This window comes from Nymphaea colorata, unplaced genomic scaffold (assembly GCF_008831285.2).
Source record: "Nymphaea colorata isolate Beijing-Zhang1983 unplaced genomic scaffold, ASM883128v2 scaffold0001, whole genome shotgun sequence".
Taxonomy (NCBI): Eukaryota; Viridiplantae; Streptophyta; class Magnoliopsida; order Nymphaeales; family Nymphaeaceae; genus Nymphaea; species Nymphaea colorata.
Window position 1 is genome coordinate 3,922,510 of NW_022204507.1, and position 15,564 is coordinate 3,938,073.

At 39.8% G+C, this 15,564-nt stretch overlaps 1 long non-coding RNA gene across 1 annotated transcript in view; it reads left to right on the forward strand.

Moving 5' to 3' along the window:
* Positions 1–9,439: 9,439 nt before the first annotated feature.
* LOC126409255 (uncharacterized) overlaps positions 9,440–15,564 on the forward strand; it is a 38,923-nt gene continuing 32,798 nt past the window's right edge. The window contains exon 1 of the long non-coding RNA XR_007572154.1: positions 9,440–9,482. This is a non-coding gene — a long non-coding RNA (uncharacterized LOC126409255). The remainder of the gene's footprint in view (positions 9,483–15,564) is intronic.

Consider the following 15,564-nt stretch of genomic DNA (forward strand, 5'->3'; position numbering starts at 1 on the left):
GCGATCCAATAGATCGAGGGTACCTGCATGAAGCCTCCTGAGATATCGCAGATCGTCGCTGCAGCAGCATGGCCTCTCTAGGAACCCAGTTTGAGGGACCAGAGACGCCTCACTCCCAAACAGAAATAGAACAGAACCCCGGGCCCTTGTGCCGCCCAATACCCTGTGGGCCCTCCAGTACAGACAGAAGAGTGTGCGACAACAGTGAGCTATCGCGCACCACAACCGCCCGGGACAAAACCAACATGGGCAAAAACACAAGCTCACACTCACATAAACCATTGCCACAGTCCACATTTCGCCTTCGAATTTCAAAAGTGAGGGTTTCTCATCATTACACATCGTCTATTACCTCTCACAAAACCGCCCTTAGGCTCAGTTTCCCAACAACATAAATAAGCCATTTCATAACTTGATTTAATGGCAACAGAACAAAGTCGAGTAAACATGCAACAATACATAGTATCTCACGTTCAGAAAATCAAAGAATCATATTGTAATCATTAATTAAAAACAAGGGATCTTAGAACCCTTTTTCTGAAATTATAAACAAAACAAAGGCATTAAAAAGCAAATACAACATAATATTTCACTTTCTCACGAAATTGCAAACAATTTAATAAAAATCCTCTTTTGGAAATTTTAAGGACTTAAAGGGTACCCTTCGTAATTTCGTAAGAATTCATCGGCTCTGATGCAAATAACTTTTGCGGACCCCTTTTTGAAGATGTTTTAGCAAAAATGTTGCGACATGCATTATGAAAATTATATTAGCTCTTCCCAAAAATGCTAATAAGATGGACCCGCTTTGAAATTTTTGAAATGAATATAAATTCGTTCAAGCCCAACCCTTTTCTCATTTTCTCGGTGGTTTTCTCTCTCCTCACGAGAACTGCTCCTTCCTCTCGTTCGACCGACGGTGGCTTCACCACTCTTCCACACCCCAAACCGGAAAGCTCTACGTCTCTCACGACAACTCCTTTTTTCTTCTTCATGTTCGTCCGGCGGTGGAGCCTCCATCCATCTTCAACAAAAAACCAGCCCGAGTGTTAGAGGGAGTTCCATCCTCCTCTCTCATTTTTCCTAGTGCACAACAGAGAGAGGTGAAGGGATTTTGGTAGATCCTTTCTCTTCCAGTCGATGGGGAGAAGGGAGTGCCATCAGTCCTTCCTCTATCCAGCACAGCGGCAGCCGCCACCAACCCGACCAAGAAAGAAGAAGGCGGTGAATCCTTGTGACTCATCTTGCTCTCTGTCAACGTAAGAACAGTTGCCGGTAGGTTCCACAGGAACAATGGTGGACTGGTTGAGAGCAACCGGTCTCTCACGGTATTCTCCTCTCTCGAAGTCCTCTGGTAATAGCAAGAGTGAAGAAAAACAGAGAACATCCCTTCTATCGGCGTCCATGGCAGAGGAACCAAAAATCGTGGGTTTCGTTGTCACGGAGGTGGACGACCAAACAGGGTTTTCGACTACCATCGGAGATTTGGGAATGTGGCCAAATCTCGCGGGTATAAATCATACCCTCTTCATGTTTTTCTTTTCCTTTTGATGATGTAGTAGGTTATATGTTGTCAGTGGTCTTGGTTCCTCATGGATGGTACAAAAGCACACAGGATGACAGAGGAAATCCAAGTATTTCAAAACATAACTAGAACAGGCAGGCCATACGTTATATGTCTGAATCTAGCATGCTTTATCTCTAGAATCTCATGCTGGGATTCATTTCTAGGCATATGCATACATAGATTTACATGTTGTATACGAAATCAAAATTACAAGGCTTCATGCTACAATCATGGCTGAAAATCCCCATACCGTTAATCGAGATGAATTTCTAGCACCAACCCCTTTTTTGCTTCTCGTTCCTTTCCAGCAGTCACCAACACAAATGAGGATCTCTTCCTCACTTTCTCCGTCTTTCTCTCAAATTCTTTATCGTTGAGCCTTCTCTTCTATGAATGCAGTAAAGAAATGATAATTTTCTAAAACATTGTTTTAAATAAACCCTCTACAAGGTCTCCCTTATTGCAATATGAGTTCTTTTAGTTTCTCACAAGAAAAAGGAACGGTCTTTCAGTTTCCATTCTCATTTCTTTTAAATCTTTGCAATTAGTAAATTATTGTGTCTTTCCATAACTATTCTCTTTTGACTAAATTGACAGTTTCCATTATATTTAACAATCAATTAGATCTACCATTTATAATTCCTTTCCCTATTAATGTTTTCCACAAATAAAAAAGAGAATGAAAATCATGGGCATTACATCCTTCCCCCTAAAAAGAAATTTCGTCCTGAAATTTGAGTGTACCTTATTGAAAAAATTTGGGAAACTCTTTCCATGTTCTTGTCTGGCTCCCAGTACATTCTTTGATGCCATGATGTTGCCAGTCCACTTGAACTGGTGGAATAGTCTTCTTCCGCAACACATGTTCCTTATGGTCTACAATTCGAAGCGCTTTTCTTCTGTTGTCATGTCCTCTTGCAAATCGACTTCTTCGTAGTCTATCACATGTGATGGATCAGGTATATATTTCTTTTAACATGACACATGAAATACTGGATGACATGGCTATACTGTGGTGGAAGAGCAATTCGATAGGCAACCTCTCGCACTTTCTCCAAAATCTCAAATGGACCAATGTATCTTGGACTCATTTTTCCCTTCTTCCCGAATCGAAAAACACACTTGTGGGTGATATCTTGACAAATACATGATCTCCTGCTTCAAAAGCTGGCTCTCTCCATCGTTGGTCTGCATAACTCTTTTGTCGACTCTGAGCAGCTAAAAGTTTCTTTCTAATCATGTTGACATGACAGTGTAATGCTGGATCACCAAAGGATCCTCAATCTTGTTGTCTCCTATCTCGGTCCAATACGATGGTGATCTACTAGGTCGGCCATAAAAAGCTTCAAGCGGAGTCATTCCAATGCTAGAATGATAGCTGTTGTTGTAGGAAAATTCGGCCAACTTTACATGTTTATCTCATTCACCATTCCATTGCAAAACACAAACTCTTAGCATATCTTCAAGAGTCTGAATGGTTCGCTCGGATTGCCCATTTGTTTGCGGATGAAATGTTGTACTCAGTTTCAATTTCGTTCCCAACGCTTCCTGTAACATTCCCCAGAACTTGGATGTAAATCTTGGATCTTTGTCGAAGATGATTGATTTAGGGATTGCGAAATCTTGATAGGAAGGAAATGTGCAGATTTAGTTAAACGATCCACTACTACCCAAATAGCATCGTGTTGTCCTCGAGTATGTGGTAACCCCACTATGAAATCCATGGTGATGCCTTCCCATTTCCATTGAGGAATCTCTATCCGTTCCATTAAGCCACCTGCTTTCTGATGTTCCACTTTGACCTGTTGACACACCAAGCATCGTGAGACAAAGTCAGCAATTTCTTTCTTCATTCCTGGCCACCAAAAGTTTATTCTTAAATTTTGATACATCTTGGTGCTTCCCAGATGTATGGTGTATCTTGTTTTGTGTGCCTCTTCTAGCAGTTTGTTTTTCACTTTGGATCATTTGGAACCCACAATCTACCATTGAACCATGTAGATCCATCATCATCCTCAGAATAAAGAGTTTCTTTCTTCTTGTGACACTCAAGTCTCAACTTTGCATATTCAGGGCTCTGTTTTTGTTTCTCAATAATTTCGTCAAGAAATCTATCTGAATTATTCCAGCACACTTCACCTTTCTATTATCATCTCGCAATGGATGCCATTGGTCAAAGTCTTCCACCAAATTCAATGTTGCATTAACAGTACAACAGCTTTAGCATGCGCCTCAACTAGCACATTAGCCTTTCCTGGATGATACTTTATCTCAAAGTCGTAATCTTTGAGATATTCCATCATCTTCTCTGTCTTAGATTCAATTCCTTCTGCGAAAACAAATATTTGAGGATTTGTGGTCAGAAAATACTTCAATTCCACTCCATAGAGATAATGCCTCCATATTTTTAGCATAAATACCACAGCTCCTAATTCCAAATCATGTGTTGGATAGTTCTTCTCGTGTTGTTTTAGTTGTCTAGAGGTATATGCTATAAAGTTGTCGTTTTGCATAAGCACCGTCTGTAACCAGTCCCTGAAGCATCGTATATACCACAAATCCTTTCCTCCCATTTGGTAGTGTTAGAATTGGGGTACTAGTCAAACTGTCTTTCAACGTCTGAAAACTCTTCTGACAGTCGTCTGTCCATGTAAATTTGACTCCCTTCGTAGCAGTTTTGTCATTGGGGTTGCAATTTTTGAGAAATTCTTAATGAACTTCTTGTAGTAACCTGCCAAACCAATAAAACTTCTGATTTCGGTCACATTAGTTGGCGCATTCGATTGTTGTACAGCTTCTACCTTGGCCAAATCAACTGCCACTCCCTTCTTAGAGATTACATGTCCCAAGAAATTGACTTTGTCTAGCGAAAATTCGCACTTTGAATACTTGGCATACAATTGATTTTGTCTAATATTTTCATCACTATCTCGAGATATACACATGCATTGCTTCACACTCTAAGTACACTAGACATCATCAATGAACACTATAACGAATCGGTCTAAGTACTCATGAAATATCCGATTTATGAGATCCATAAAAGCTGTTGGGGCATTTGTGAGTCGAAAGGCATCACTCGAAACTCATAATGCCCATAACGTGTGCGAAATGCTGTTTTGGGAATATCTTTTCCTTAATTCGCAATTGATGGTATCCCGACCTCAAGTCTATCTCAAAAAACACCCTTGCTTCCTTTAATTGATCAATAAATCTTTGATTCTAGGAAATGGATACCTATTCTTAATCGTAACTTGATTCAACATCCAGTAGTCAATACATAACTGCATTGACCCATCCTTCTTCTTCACAAACAGGACCGGTGCTCCCCAAGGTGACACACTCGGACGGATGAATCCCTTGCTGGCTAAATCTTGTAATCTGCTTCTTTAATTCTTCCAGTTATGCTGGTGTCATTCTATATAGAGCCTTGGAAATAGGTGTAGTTCCTGGTATCAACTCAATGCCAAACTCCACCTCTCGTATAGGAGGCAATCCAAGTAAATCTTCAGGGAACACGTCTGTGAAGTCCTTCACCGTACGCACTTCACTGATGGGTTTTAATTTCTACTCGATCGCATCCATGCTAACCAAATATGTAGTGCACCCATTTTCCATGTATTTCCTTGCCTTAACCGCTGAGACAACCAACATTTTTGATCTTGTGGCGTTTTTACCTCAAATTCAATCTTTTGACCATTTTCCAACTGAATCTTCAACTTCTTCCTTCTGCAATCTATCATCGATAATGATGGTATAACCAATCCATTCCTCGGATCACGTCATACCCCATCATATTTATTACCACGAGCTATGCTGGTAACAAATTTCCATGTATTTCTATGCTCACATTTTTAAATACGTTTGGCATGTGTCTTTGTTTTCTATGGGTGTAGTAACTAACAATTCATATGACATATTCTTCCCTTCTAACTTTAAAAGTTCAGCAAATCTCTTAGGGCAAAAGAATGCGATGCAGTAGAGTAAACAGTATATGAGCCCAATGAGATTGTACAAGAAGGGTACCTTCAATCAGTTGGTGGAACTCAGATTTTCAGCCGTGGTTGCGTAGACTCTCCCAGTCACTTTCTTTTCTGCTGGCCGATTGGCTTCACCATGCTTTTGTTCAGCCTCTTTCTTCTTTGGGCTCTCATGGATAAAATGGCCTTGCGTTCCACAATAAAGACATGCCCTGGTATCTCTGTAACACCTTTTATCAGGGTGTTGGCGATGACATTTAGGGCATTCGTCGTCCCGCCTGTATGCTGATGGCCTCTGTCTCTTGAATCTGTCCCCTTGGTTCACCCTGTCACTACACCTTCTCTTGAACATGTCTAGCCTCGACTTGGATCCAGAAATTCACTCCTCCTATCTGTCCCTTCGTCCTGTTCCAGTCTTCTTCGAAACGTGTAGCCATGTCAATTACGTCGTCCAGATCTCTTGGATACCCGTCTTTAAGTCCTCTAATGAACTTATTTACTCTGTCCATGTCAGCAGTGTATAAATGGGGGCAGTACTTTTCCAAGTGTCTGAATTTGATGACGTATTTGTGTAGACTCATACTCCTCTGTTGAAGCTCCAAGAATTCCTACGTGTTTCTCTCATGTGAAGGTTGGGATGTAGGCATGTGTGAATGCTTCCTTGAATTCTTCCCACGTCGCTTTGTGATTTGCAAATTTCACTTCATGTTGGGTCTGCCACCATTCCTCAGCATCGCCTTTTTGCATAAAGGTGCATACCGAACCTTCTTGTTGTCAGGACCCTTTCAGGGTGGTAAAGATCTTCTCAGTTTCTTTGAGCCACTGTTTTGCATCGTCAGGAGTGCTTTTCCCATGAAACTTCAAGGATGCAAGCTCATAAACTGTTGGTGAGTTGTGCCCCTTGCCTCACCATTCGTTGTCTCTTTGTATCCGTACTGTTCCTCCTGACGGAGCATTTTGCACCAGGCCATGCATCAATCCTGTAATCATATGCAAAGTGTTCATGATAAATGCTTGCTGCTGTTGGATGTTTCCACCAAGCATCCAAAGTCCAGTAGGGTGAGTCTCGACGTTTCAGCTCCTGCTGCTACGAGGAGTTCTCCCTCTTGCACTGACACTCCCTCCTCTAGTGCTGCCATTGAAACTACACCACACGAAGGAAAGCAAAATATATCAATGGTATTCATAAGAAAGAAATTCACTAGAACTACCACAAAACTATGAAACTCAATATTCACAACAAAACAAAAACACCCTTCTTTAACAGGCTTGGTTGACCTTTACTCCGCTTGTGATCAACCTTGGCATTGGACATTGACTCTAAACACTGGGTCTGATACCAAAGTTGTCACGACCCAATTTTTTGACACCAATTTTTTTTTTTTCATTTCAACAATAGCGAAGCAACATTGAGTCATAACCAAAACATAAAGAAATCAGACACTATTTTATTTCAATAAGAAAATACTTGGACCAAACAAGAATAAAATAAACACAAGCCCAAAACCGACGGAGTGTCCAGAATGCGACGCCCATCCATCACAAGACTGAGGTTGTCACTCCAAGAGCCAAAATCTATCAAGGAATACCTGTAGAGATAGAAAGAAGGGTCAAAATCCTCTGAGTATGGAAAAATCCATCCATGAATGGAACATGGCCCAACAAAATAACATTTACTTTTGTAAAACAAATATCTTCAAATCTTAACACATATTAGAGTTACGTCACATATCAAAAACAAAACGAGGTGTGCACAACCTCCAAAATTTTGTAGGCTTCCAACCGTGGTTCTCTCACAATGTCATGGTCATCGTGCCGAGCAACAACATAAATCCTCGTGGGCAGAGCAGAACATATCTTCACCAAGCGATCCAACAGATCGAGGGTACCTACAGTGAAGCCTCCTGAGATATCCCAGATCGTCGTTGCAGCAGAATGGCCCCTCTAGGAACCCGATTTGAGGGACCAGGAGACGCCTCGCTCCCAAACAGAAACAGAACAGAACCCCGGCACTTGTGCGCCCAATACTTATGGACCCTCCAGTATAGAAAGAGGAGTGTGCGACAACAGTGAGCTATTGCACACCACTACCTCCGGGACAAAACCAACACTGGGCAAAAACACAAGCTCGCACTCACATAAACCATTGCACACAGTCCATGTTTCGCCCTCAAATTTCAAAAGTGAGGGTATAAACAAAACAAGGCATTAAAAAGCAAATACAACATAACATTTTGCTTTTTCACCGAAATTGCAAACAATTTAATAAAAATCTCTTTTGGAAATTTTAAGGACTTAAAGGGTACCTATTCGTAATTTGTAAGAATTCTTCAGTGCTGATGCAAATAACTTTCGCAGACTCTTTTTAAAGATGTTTTTAGCAAAAATGTCGCAGCATGCATTTATAAAAATTATAACAGCTCTTTCCAAAATTTGCTAATAAGATGGACCCACTTTGAAATTTTTGAATGAATAAATTCGTTCAAGCCCAACCCTTTTCTCATTTTCTTGCTGGTTTTCTTCTCCTCACGAGAGCTACTCCTTCCTCTCGTTCAACTGACGGTGGCTTCCACCACTTTCCACACCCAAAACCAGAAAGCTCTTTGTCTCATGCAACAACTCCTTTTTTCTTCTTCCTATTGGTCCGGCGTGGAGCCTTCATCCATCTTCAACAAAAAACCAGCCCGAGTGTGAGAAGGAGTTCCATCCTCCTCTCTCATTTTTCGTAGCATGCAACAGAGAGAGGGGAAGGGATTACAGTAGATCCTTTCTCTTCCAGTCGATGGGGAGAAGGGAGGGCCATCAGCCGTTCCTCTGTCCAGCGGCAGCGACAACTGCCACCAACCCAACCAAGAAAAAATAAGGTGGTGAATCCTTGCGACTCATCTTACTCTCTGTCAATGGAAGGAGAGTTGTTGGTAGGTTCCATGGGAATCAACGGTGGACTGGTTGAGGGCAACCAGTCTCTCACGGTATTCCCCTCTCTCGAAGTCCTTTGGTAATAGCAAAGTGAAGAGAAACTAGAGAACATCCCTTCTGTCGGCGTCCATGGCAAAGGAACAAAAAATCGTGGGTTTCATTGTTCACGAAGGTGGACGACCAAACAGGGTTTTCGACTAGCATCAGAGATTTGGGAATGTGGCAAAATCTCATGGGTATAAACCATAACCCCTTCATGTTTTTTTTTTCCTTTTGATGATGTATTAGGTTATGGTGTCGTTAGTGGTCTTGGTTCCAGGTGTTTCAAAACATAACTAGAACAGATAGGCCATACCTTATATGTCTGAATCTAGCATGCTTTATCTCTAGAATCTCATGCTGGGATTCATTTCTAGGCATATGCATACATAGATTAACATGTTCTATACGAAATCAAATTACAAGGATTCATGCTACAATCATGGCTGAAAATCCCCATACCTGTTAACTGAGATGAATTTCCAGCACCAACCCTTTTTGCTTTTCGTTCCTTTCCAGCAGTCACCAGCACAAATGAGGATCTCTTACTCACTTTCTCCCTCTTTCTCTCAAATTCTTTATCATTGAGCCTTCTCCTCTATGAATGCAGTAAAGAAATGATCATTTTCTGAAACATGGGGTCAAATCAACCCTCTACAAGGTTCCCTTATTGCCATATGAGTTCTTTCAGTTTCTCACAAGAAAAAGGAATGGTCTTTCAGTTTCCTTTCTCATTTCTTTTAAATCTTTGCAATTAGTAAATCATTCATGTCTTTCCATAACTATTCTCTTTATAACTAAATTGACAGTTTCCATTATATTTAACAATCAATTTGATCTACCGTTTATACTTCCTTCTCCTATTAATGCTTTCCATAAATAAAAAAGAGAATGAAAATCATGGGCATTACACGTCTAATCCATAGGTAGAAGGATTGGAGATGGTTTACCCTGTAATGGTGCCAAGCTTGTTGAAGGTTGGCTTCTACATCCTCCTCCCCTTCATCCTCTTTTCCTTCTATGTCGACCATGCAATGAGCACGAACGACTATATTTACAGCCACTGCAGCGTCACTGCGAATTACACAGATGGAAGCACATTTGAAGTAAATATGCGCAACCTCTTCTCCACCTTCACCAACGGGTCTCTTTCTACTGGTTTTTCCAACGCCACTGTGGTCGAAGGATCGGATACAGTCTATGGCCTGGTGCAGTGCAGGGGTGACCTTGGCCAAGATAGCTACAAGGATTGCATCCGTAATTCCACCCAACAAGTCATCTGATACTGTCCTTATAATATGGATGCCATCATATGGTATGAAAAGTGCAAGCTCCGCTACTCCGACACCAACTTCTTTGGTCTCCTAAATTCTGATGATTATGGTCATCTGTATTGGAACAATGATAAAGTGGAAGACCCCAAAGCCTTTCACGAAAAGTTGGGTAGCCTGTTGACGAATCTCACTTATCAAGCGATAACAGAGCCTTCAAGGTTCATGTTTGCTACAGGCAACATCACGTACACCGTTCAGCAGACGATATACGGGCTGTTGTAGTGCACCAAAGATACCAGCCTTGCTTTGTAAGCAGTGTTTGGATACCACCAGGTCCCAGATCCCAAAGACCTACGGCTTAGCACCTGGCTGTGACTTTGCCACTGGAAGTTGTCGTGTGAGCTTTGATACGGGGCTCTTTAATGGTTCCTCAACAACTCCAACCTCACCTCCTCCACCGCCTCCATTAAATTCAAGCCCAAGCCCATCTCCTCCACCACCTCCATCGGATTCAAGCCCTCCACCAAGCGGTCCATCCAACACTACATCAGGCAAGTCTCTCTCTCTCTCTCTCTCTCTCTGATTCATATGACAATAATATTTTATATATGCAGGCCAGCAGAAAAGTGCAAGCAGAAAACACATGTATATCATAACTGTCATCTCCGTCTTGATGATTGTGGTTCTTATTACTTGCTTAATTCACGGCTTTTACTAGTGGAAGACAAAATTGTGTTGCCTTTGCAGAAAGAAGTTGAAGCTTGGCGGCTTGCAGAGCAACGTGCAAGAAGACCATGGTGTAGAACAGGTTGGTAGAAACTGGAACCTTATAAATGAGAGAAAGATTGTAACACCCCAAAAGTTGAGTTCCGCATTGAAGATTATGAGAAATGGCTTATAAGGAGGGTTATTAATGAAATGATTGTCCTGGTTCCAAGCCTTTTTGGGGTTGAAACCGAAACTACTAGGAGGTGGGTTGGGATCCTCCGAACCAAGCGCCCGAGCCCAGGAGTGGGTCGGGTTGTTACAGTGGTTCAGAGCCGGTTCCACACTCGGACTTGGGGCCCTACACGCGCGGACACGTGTACCTTAAGGGGGGTGAATTGTAACACCCCAAAAGTTTAGTCCCGTATTGAACATTGGGAGAGATCTTCAAGGACTTATAACGAGGGTAACTAATGAGATGATTGTTCTGATTCCTAGCCTTTTTGGTGTCGAAACCGAAACTACTAGGGGGCAGGTTGGAATCCGCCAAAGCAGGGGCCTGAGCCCAAGAGTGGGTCGAGTTGTTACAAAGACAAAGGGGGGAAGAGAGAGAGAGAAGACTTTGTTTAAACACCAGTTTAGCAGTTCAAATTTCCCACAACAGTGTTATAGAAAATCGGGTTTGTTCCTGAAAAAACATAAAAAATAAGTCTGCCGAAAAAACAGGAAAAACGTTTTCAGCCAAATTGAAAAAACACGTCTTTTGTTTTTGAGTGTCTTCTTCATGATTTTTTTACAATCTTTAGTACTTACCAATTTTTATTTTCATGCTTTTACATTTCATTTTCAATTTTTTAGCTTCTTTCAAAATTCACTAAACTTTTTTCGAGAAAAGTAACTTTTCCATGTTGTATAATACATTTACTTGACGAAGAAAGGATGTAATTCATTACATGCATAGAAAATAGTCTCAGACAAAGCTTTCAATATTCCAACCATAATCCAGATTTGTGACAACGACTAGTCACCACCACCAAGAAGTTTTTTTTTATCAGCACGTTAATTAGCCACACGAGAACTTAAAGTCTTTGTTGACTTCGTCCTTGGCATCGAGACGGCCAACTGAAGAAAAGTTACCATGTTTATGCAGATACAGAGAGAGACAGTTTTCTCAAACCAAACCGGGGTTGGGGATGTCAATAAATTCGACTAACAATCGAACCATATAAAAAATATTCAGATTTACACAAATATTGGTCAAATTTGAATTCAGATCAGAGATCATGTTAAATAAATATTATATACCCAATGTGTCTATACTATGGTCCCAATTCAGTTTGAAAATCAAATTCGGATTCAGATGTCAGACCTCCATACAGAGCTTGACCGAAGAAAATTTCAACACCCCAACGCATGAAAGGAAAAACCAATTTGACCTCGGATGGACCTATGGCACTACGCAATTAGCCTATTTACCTTGTTGTTTCGTGGAGTTCGTTTCAGTTTTGAGGAGAGCAGATGCGATAGATGGTGCAATTAGAGGGCATACCTTATACGAATAAACATATTAGGTAATCATTTTACCATGTGTATGATTTTTCAAATGTGTATCCCTTGGCCAAAACTGAAGAGGGAGACCATCTGGAGGTGAGTTTCAGAAATGGAGAGGTTGGAATCATAGTACATTTGTAACTTGTAAGAAGCAATGGGAGTGTAACGGCACGGAGTTCTCTGTTTTCTTGTATATTGATGTCATTTATTTAGCAAAGTTTAGTTTGTACATAGAGATCTTATCTTTGCTAATGGAGCAATGTATCATAAGTCACATCAATACTTCAATAAGGTTCACATACTCTTCTTACTGTACCCATACATAACATGGGTTCTTGGATACATTTAAGTACTTTCTAAATAAAAAATAATCCAAATTGCTTAATTTTTCATGATTTTCAATTTTTTTTCCAACTCAGTTTTCATTCTATTTTTAAGTTATTGTTTATTAACATGTTATGTCTTCATTTAAAACACTTGTTTATTTAAATGTTGCTTTATTTTGATTTTTTTATTATTTTTGTATATATATATATATATATATATATACTGCCGTACATCCATATTCACATTTACTAAAGTTGTGGTATCAGTACCAATATCTCTGCCCATACCCTTAGGATGTACCAGGGAAGTGCCAGTAGATTTTTTTAGAAAGAAAATTTAAGAAGGATAATCGATTGGACATGATTTTTACTATGAAAGCCCACCATCGACCTTGTAGTCGATGGGTGTCCAATTCTATTATCTATCACAGCGATGCAATGCTTAAAACAAGGGTTCCGAACCTGGAGAGGTTTATAAATATATCAACATCATGAGTTTTGCACGGCCTTCGTAACAAAAGACTGCACAAATAATCTTAGCATTATCATCTCTCTAATTTCTTTCAATCTTCTTGAAAAAGGCCCTTCTTTCTTTCTGTTTTTATAGGTCTCATCTTTTTTTTTTTCCCCTTTAGCAACTTCGTTCTTTCAGTTTTATTGATAAAGCAGGGCCAAGACCCAGCAGGGGTTGCAGCAGTAGCGATTTACCATTATCTTACTCTAAGATAAAAGTTTATTCTAGGAAGGATATGGTTCGGGAAACTTCCAGACATTGATGCATATATAACTATTGGTGCCCCCACATTTTATTATGATATATGCAGTAGCATAGATATATATAAGCTGGCGTGGGCACAGAAACAAATTTTTATTTATTTTTACATATTTTTAAATAGATGTTTTACAATTATTTACTTTTTTATATATGATGTGCTCCTTCAAGAATGAAAATTTTTACAACAGTCATCCACAACAAAAACTTTCTGACTACCCCACAGGTTATACGAGTCATCTGCATCAACTTGATGGTTCATAACAAAAAAAAACTATGTAGCTTTGCAATTTACTTGAGTAAAAGTGTTGCCTAGTATATGTATGAGTGTATGGACAGATGATTGGAAGTGAAATGTTTTTGTACTTTATCTTTTAAGGTTGCGTATTTGCTTAGCATTACCAAAAAAGAAAAGGACAATTCACCTTTAATTTTGGCAATGCAAAGATCGTTGACACAGACCAAACACAAACCAAAACACTTGAGATTATGGGAACTCAGTAGGTTGGTTGTTGCTTGTTGCTGCAGTTTCTGATACTGCATTTGCAAAATTCAGATCGTATACCGACATTAGTATTCGAGTGTCCACAGCCCAAATTTAACTGTCAGCTTCCTCCACGACTATAGTTACCAGAGTTTGTGAAATTGATTAGGCCATCGGTTGCTATTAACTTGTCCCGGTAATGTAGGTTTGCCAGATAACCTTAATCTTGGAAATCTGCATTTTGTGCCCACTTTGTTCAATCAGATCCAACAAAAAACTCGGTTACCATGAGATGGCCCGAACTCTTACTGACCTGAGAGCAAGCATACATTAGACCCAACCTGCTTATTATGCTTCAGATAGGCACCTAAAAAGGCTATAATCTAGAATACATGACATTAATAAGATTCGTAACTTTTTCGTTCAGAATTTGTATGAGAAAGTTGTTTTCCCACTAAAATTTTTGCTATACATTTACCTTCAAGGAACATGTCTTTTTAGCTTCTGACTAAGTTCCAGAGTTATCCATATTACCAGCTGTGATGGCCCAGTCAAAAAAATTGATTCAAACATTTATTCTCATGGATCCTAACTTACTGCTTGTATGGTTCAATTTAATTCCTATGGGAGCAACAAACGATCGACAACTCGCGTAGATGAGCATCAATCTTTTTGGCAATGCTCATTATGAATGCTTTCACACTTGAATCATGTAATTAGGTCATTTCAAAAAAAATATCGTCTCTCCTCCTCCCTACTAAAGTTGCACCTAATGCATTTACATGAAAACGAACTTGCTCATGAACTTAAGAAGAAAACAGATTTGCTTGTAGCTTTAATATATATATTTTTTTTTCAGATTTTCATCTTTTTCTGCAGTGGATATATGGCACCTGAGTATCTTCTTGAAGGAAGGGTGTTAGTAAAGATAGATGTTTACAGCTTTGGTGTTTTGCTGCTGGAGATGATAAGTGGAAAAAAATTTCTCCTTAATCCAACAAGAAACTCATGAAAATCTATTAAATTATGTAGTGATTAACATTGTTTTTGTGCCTCTACTGTTTTGTAGGCACAATTTATCTATTACTGGTATTATTGTTTAAATTGCATGAAAATACAGATGTAATTTTGGATTCGCTTTCTTTGTTGATCTTCTGCACCCAATAAAGCTCTCCGCCATATAGGTAAAACTGTTGTCCATTCCCAGTAAATAATCCAAAAATCGTTGTTTTGGGTCTAGGTATGGAGACTTTGGGGGGAAAACAAGGCTCTGCAAGTTGTGGATCAAATATTGGAAGGAACATGTGACAATGATGATATATTAAGATGCATCCATATTTGCCTGCTATGTGTTCAAGAAGATGCATCAAGCAGGCCCAAAATGTCCAAGATTGTTGCTATGCTTGAAAACAACTCCTTGGTCCTTCCATCACTTTGCCTCCTGCCCCTCTACCTGGAAAATCAGAAACCTTTCTTTGGGAGAACAAACGAGCTCAACTATATCAGGTACTGGTTCGGAGATTGTTTCATCTAATTATTGAAGCTTTGGACCACTCATGTGAGGAGGAAGTAGAGATTGTAATTTGTTCCCTACCTTTCAATGTACAATTTGTTCCTTTGGCGTATGAGCTTGAACTTCTTGGTTCGTTTGTCACGGTTGTGTTTTTTCTTTGTAATAGTTATCAGGATATGGTGTATACATGAGTTGTGATTTACTATTGTGCAGTGTAATGCCTAACCTCATGTTCCTCTGATGATGAGATCAATAAATATCTTCTCATTCTCGTAAGGACAAACCCATTGTTTCCCTACAGTTTTTCAGAAAGATGTATATTTATGTTTTAATTCAATGAAATGAGTACTTCCCTACCCAATCTTTTTCCAAGATTTACCACTGAGATGGGAAGTAGGTTTCTCACTTGATGAGAAATGGGTTCTTGTGCATTT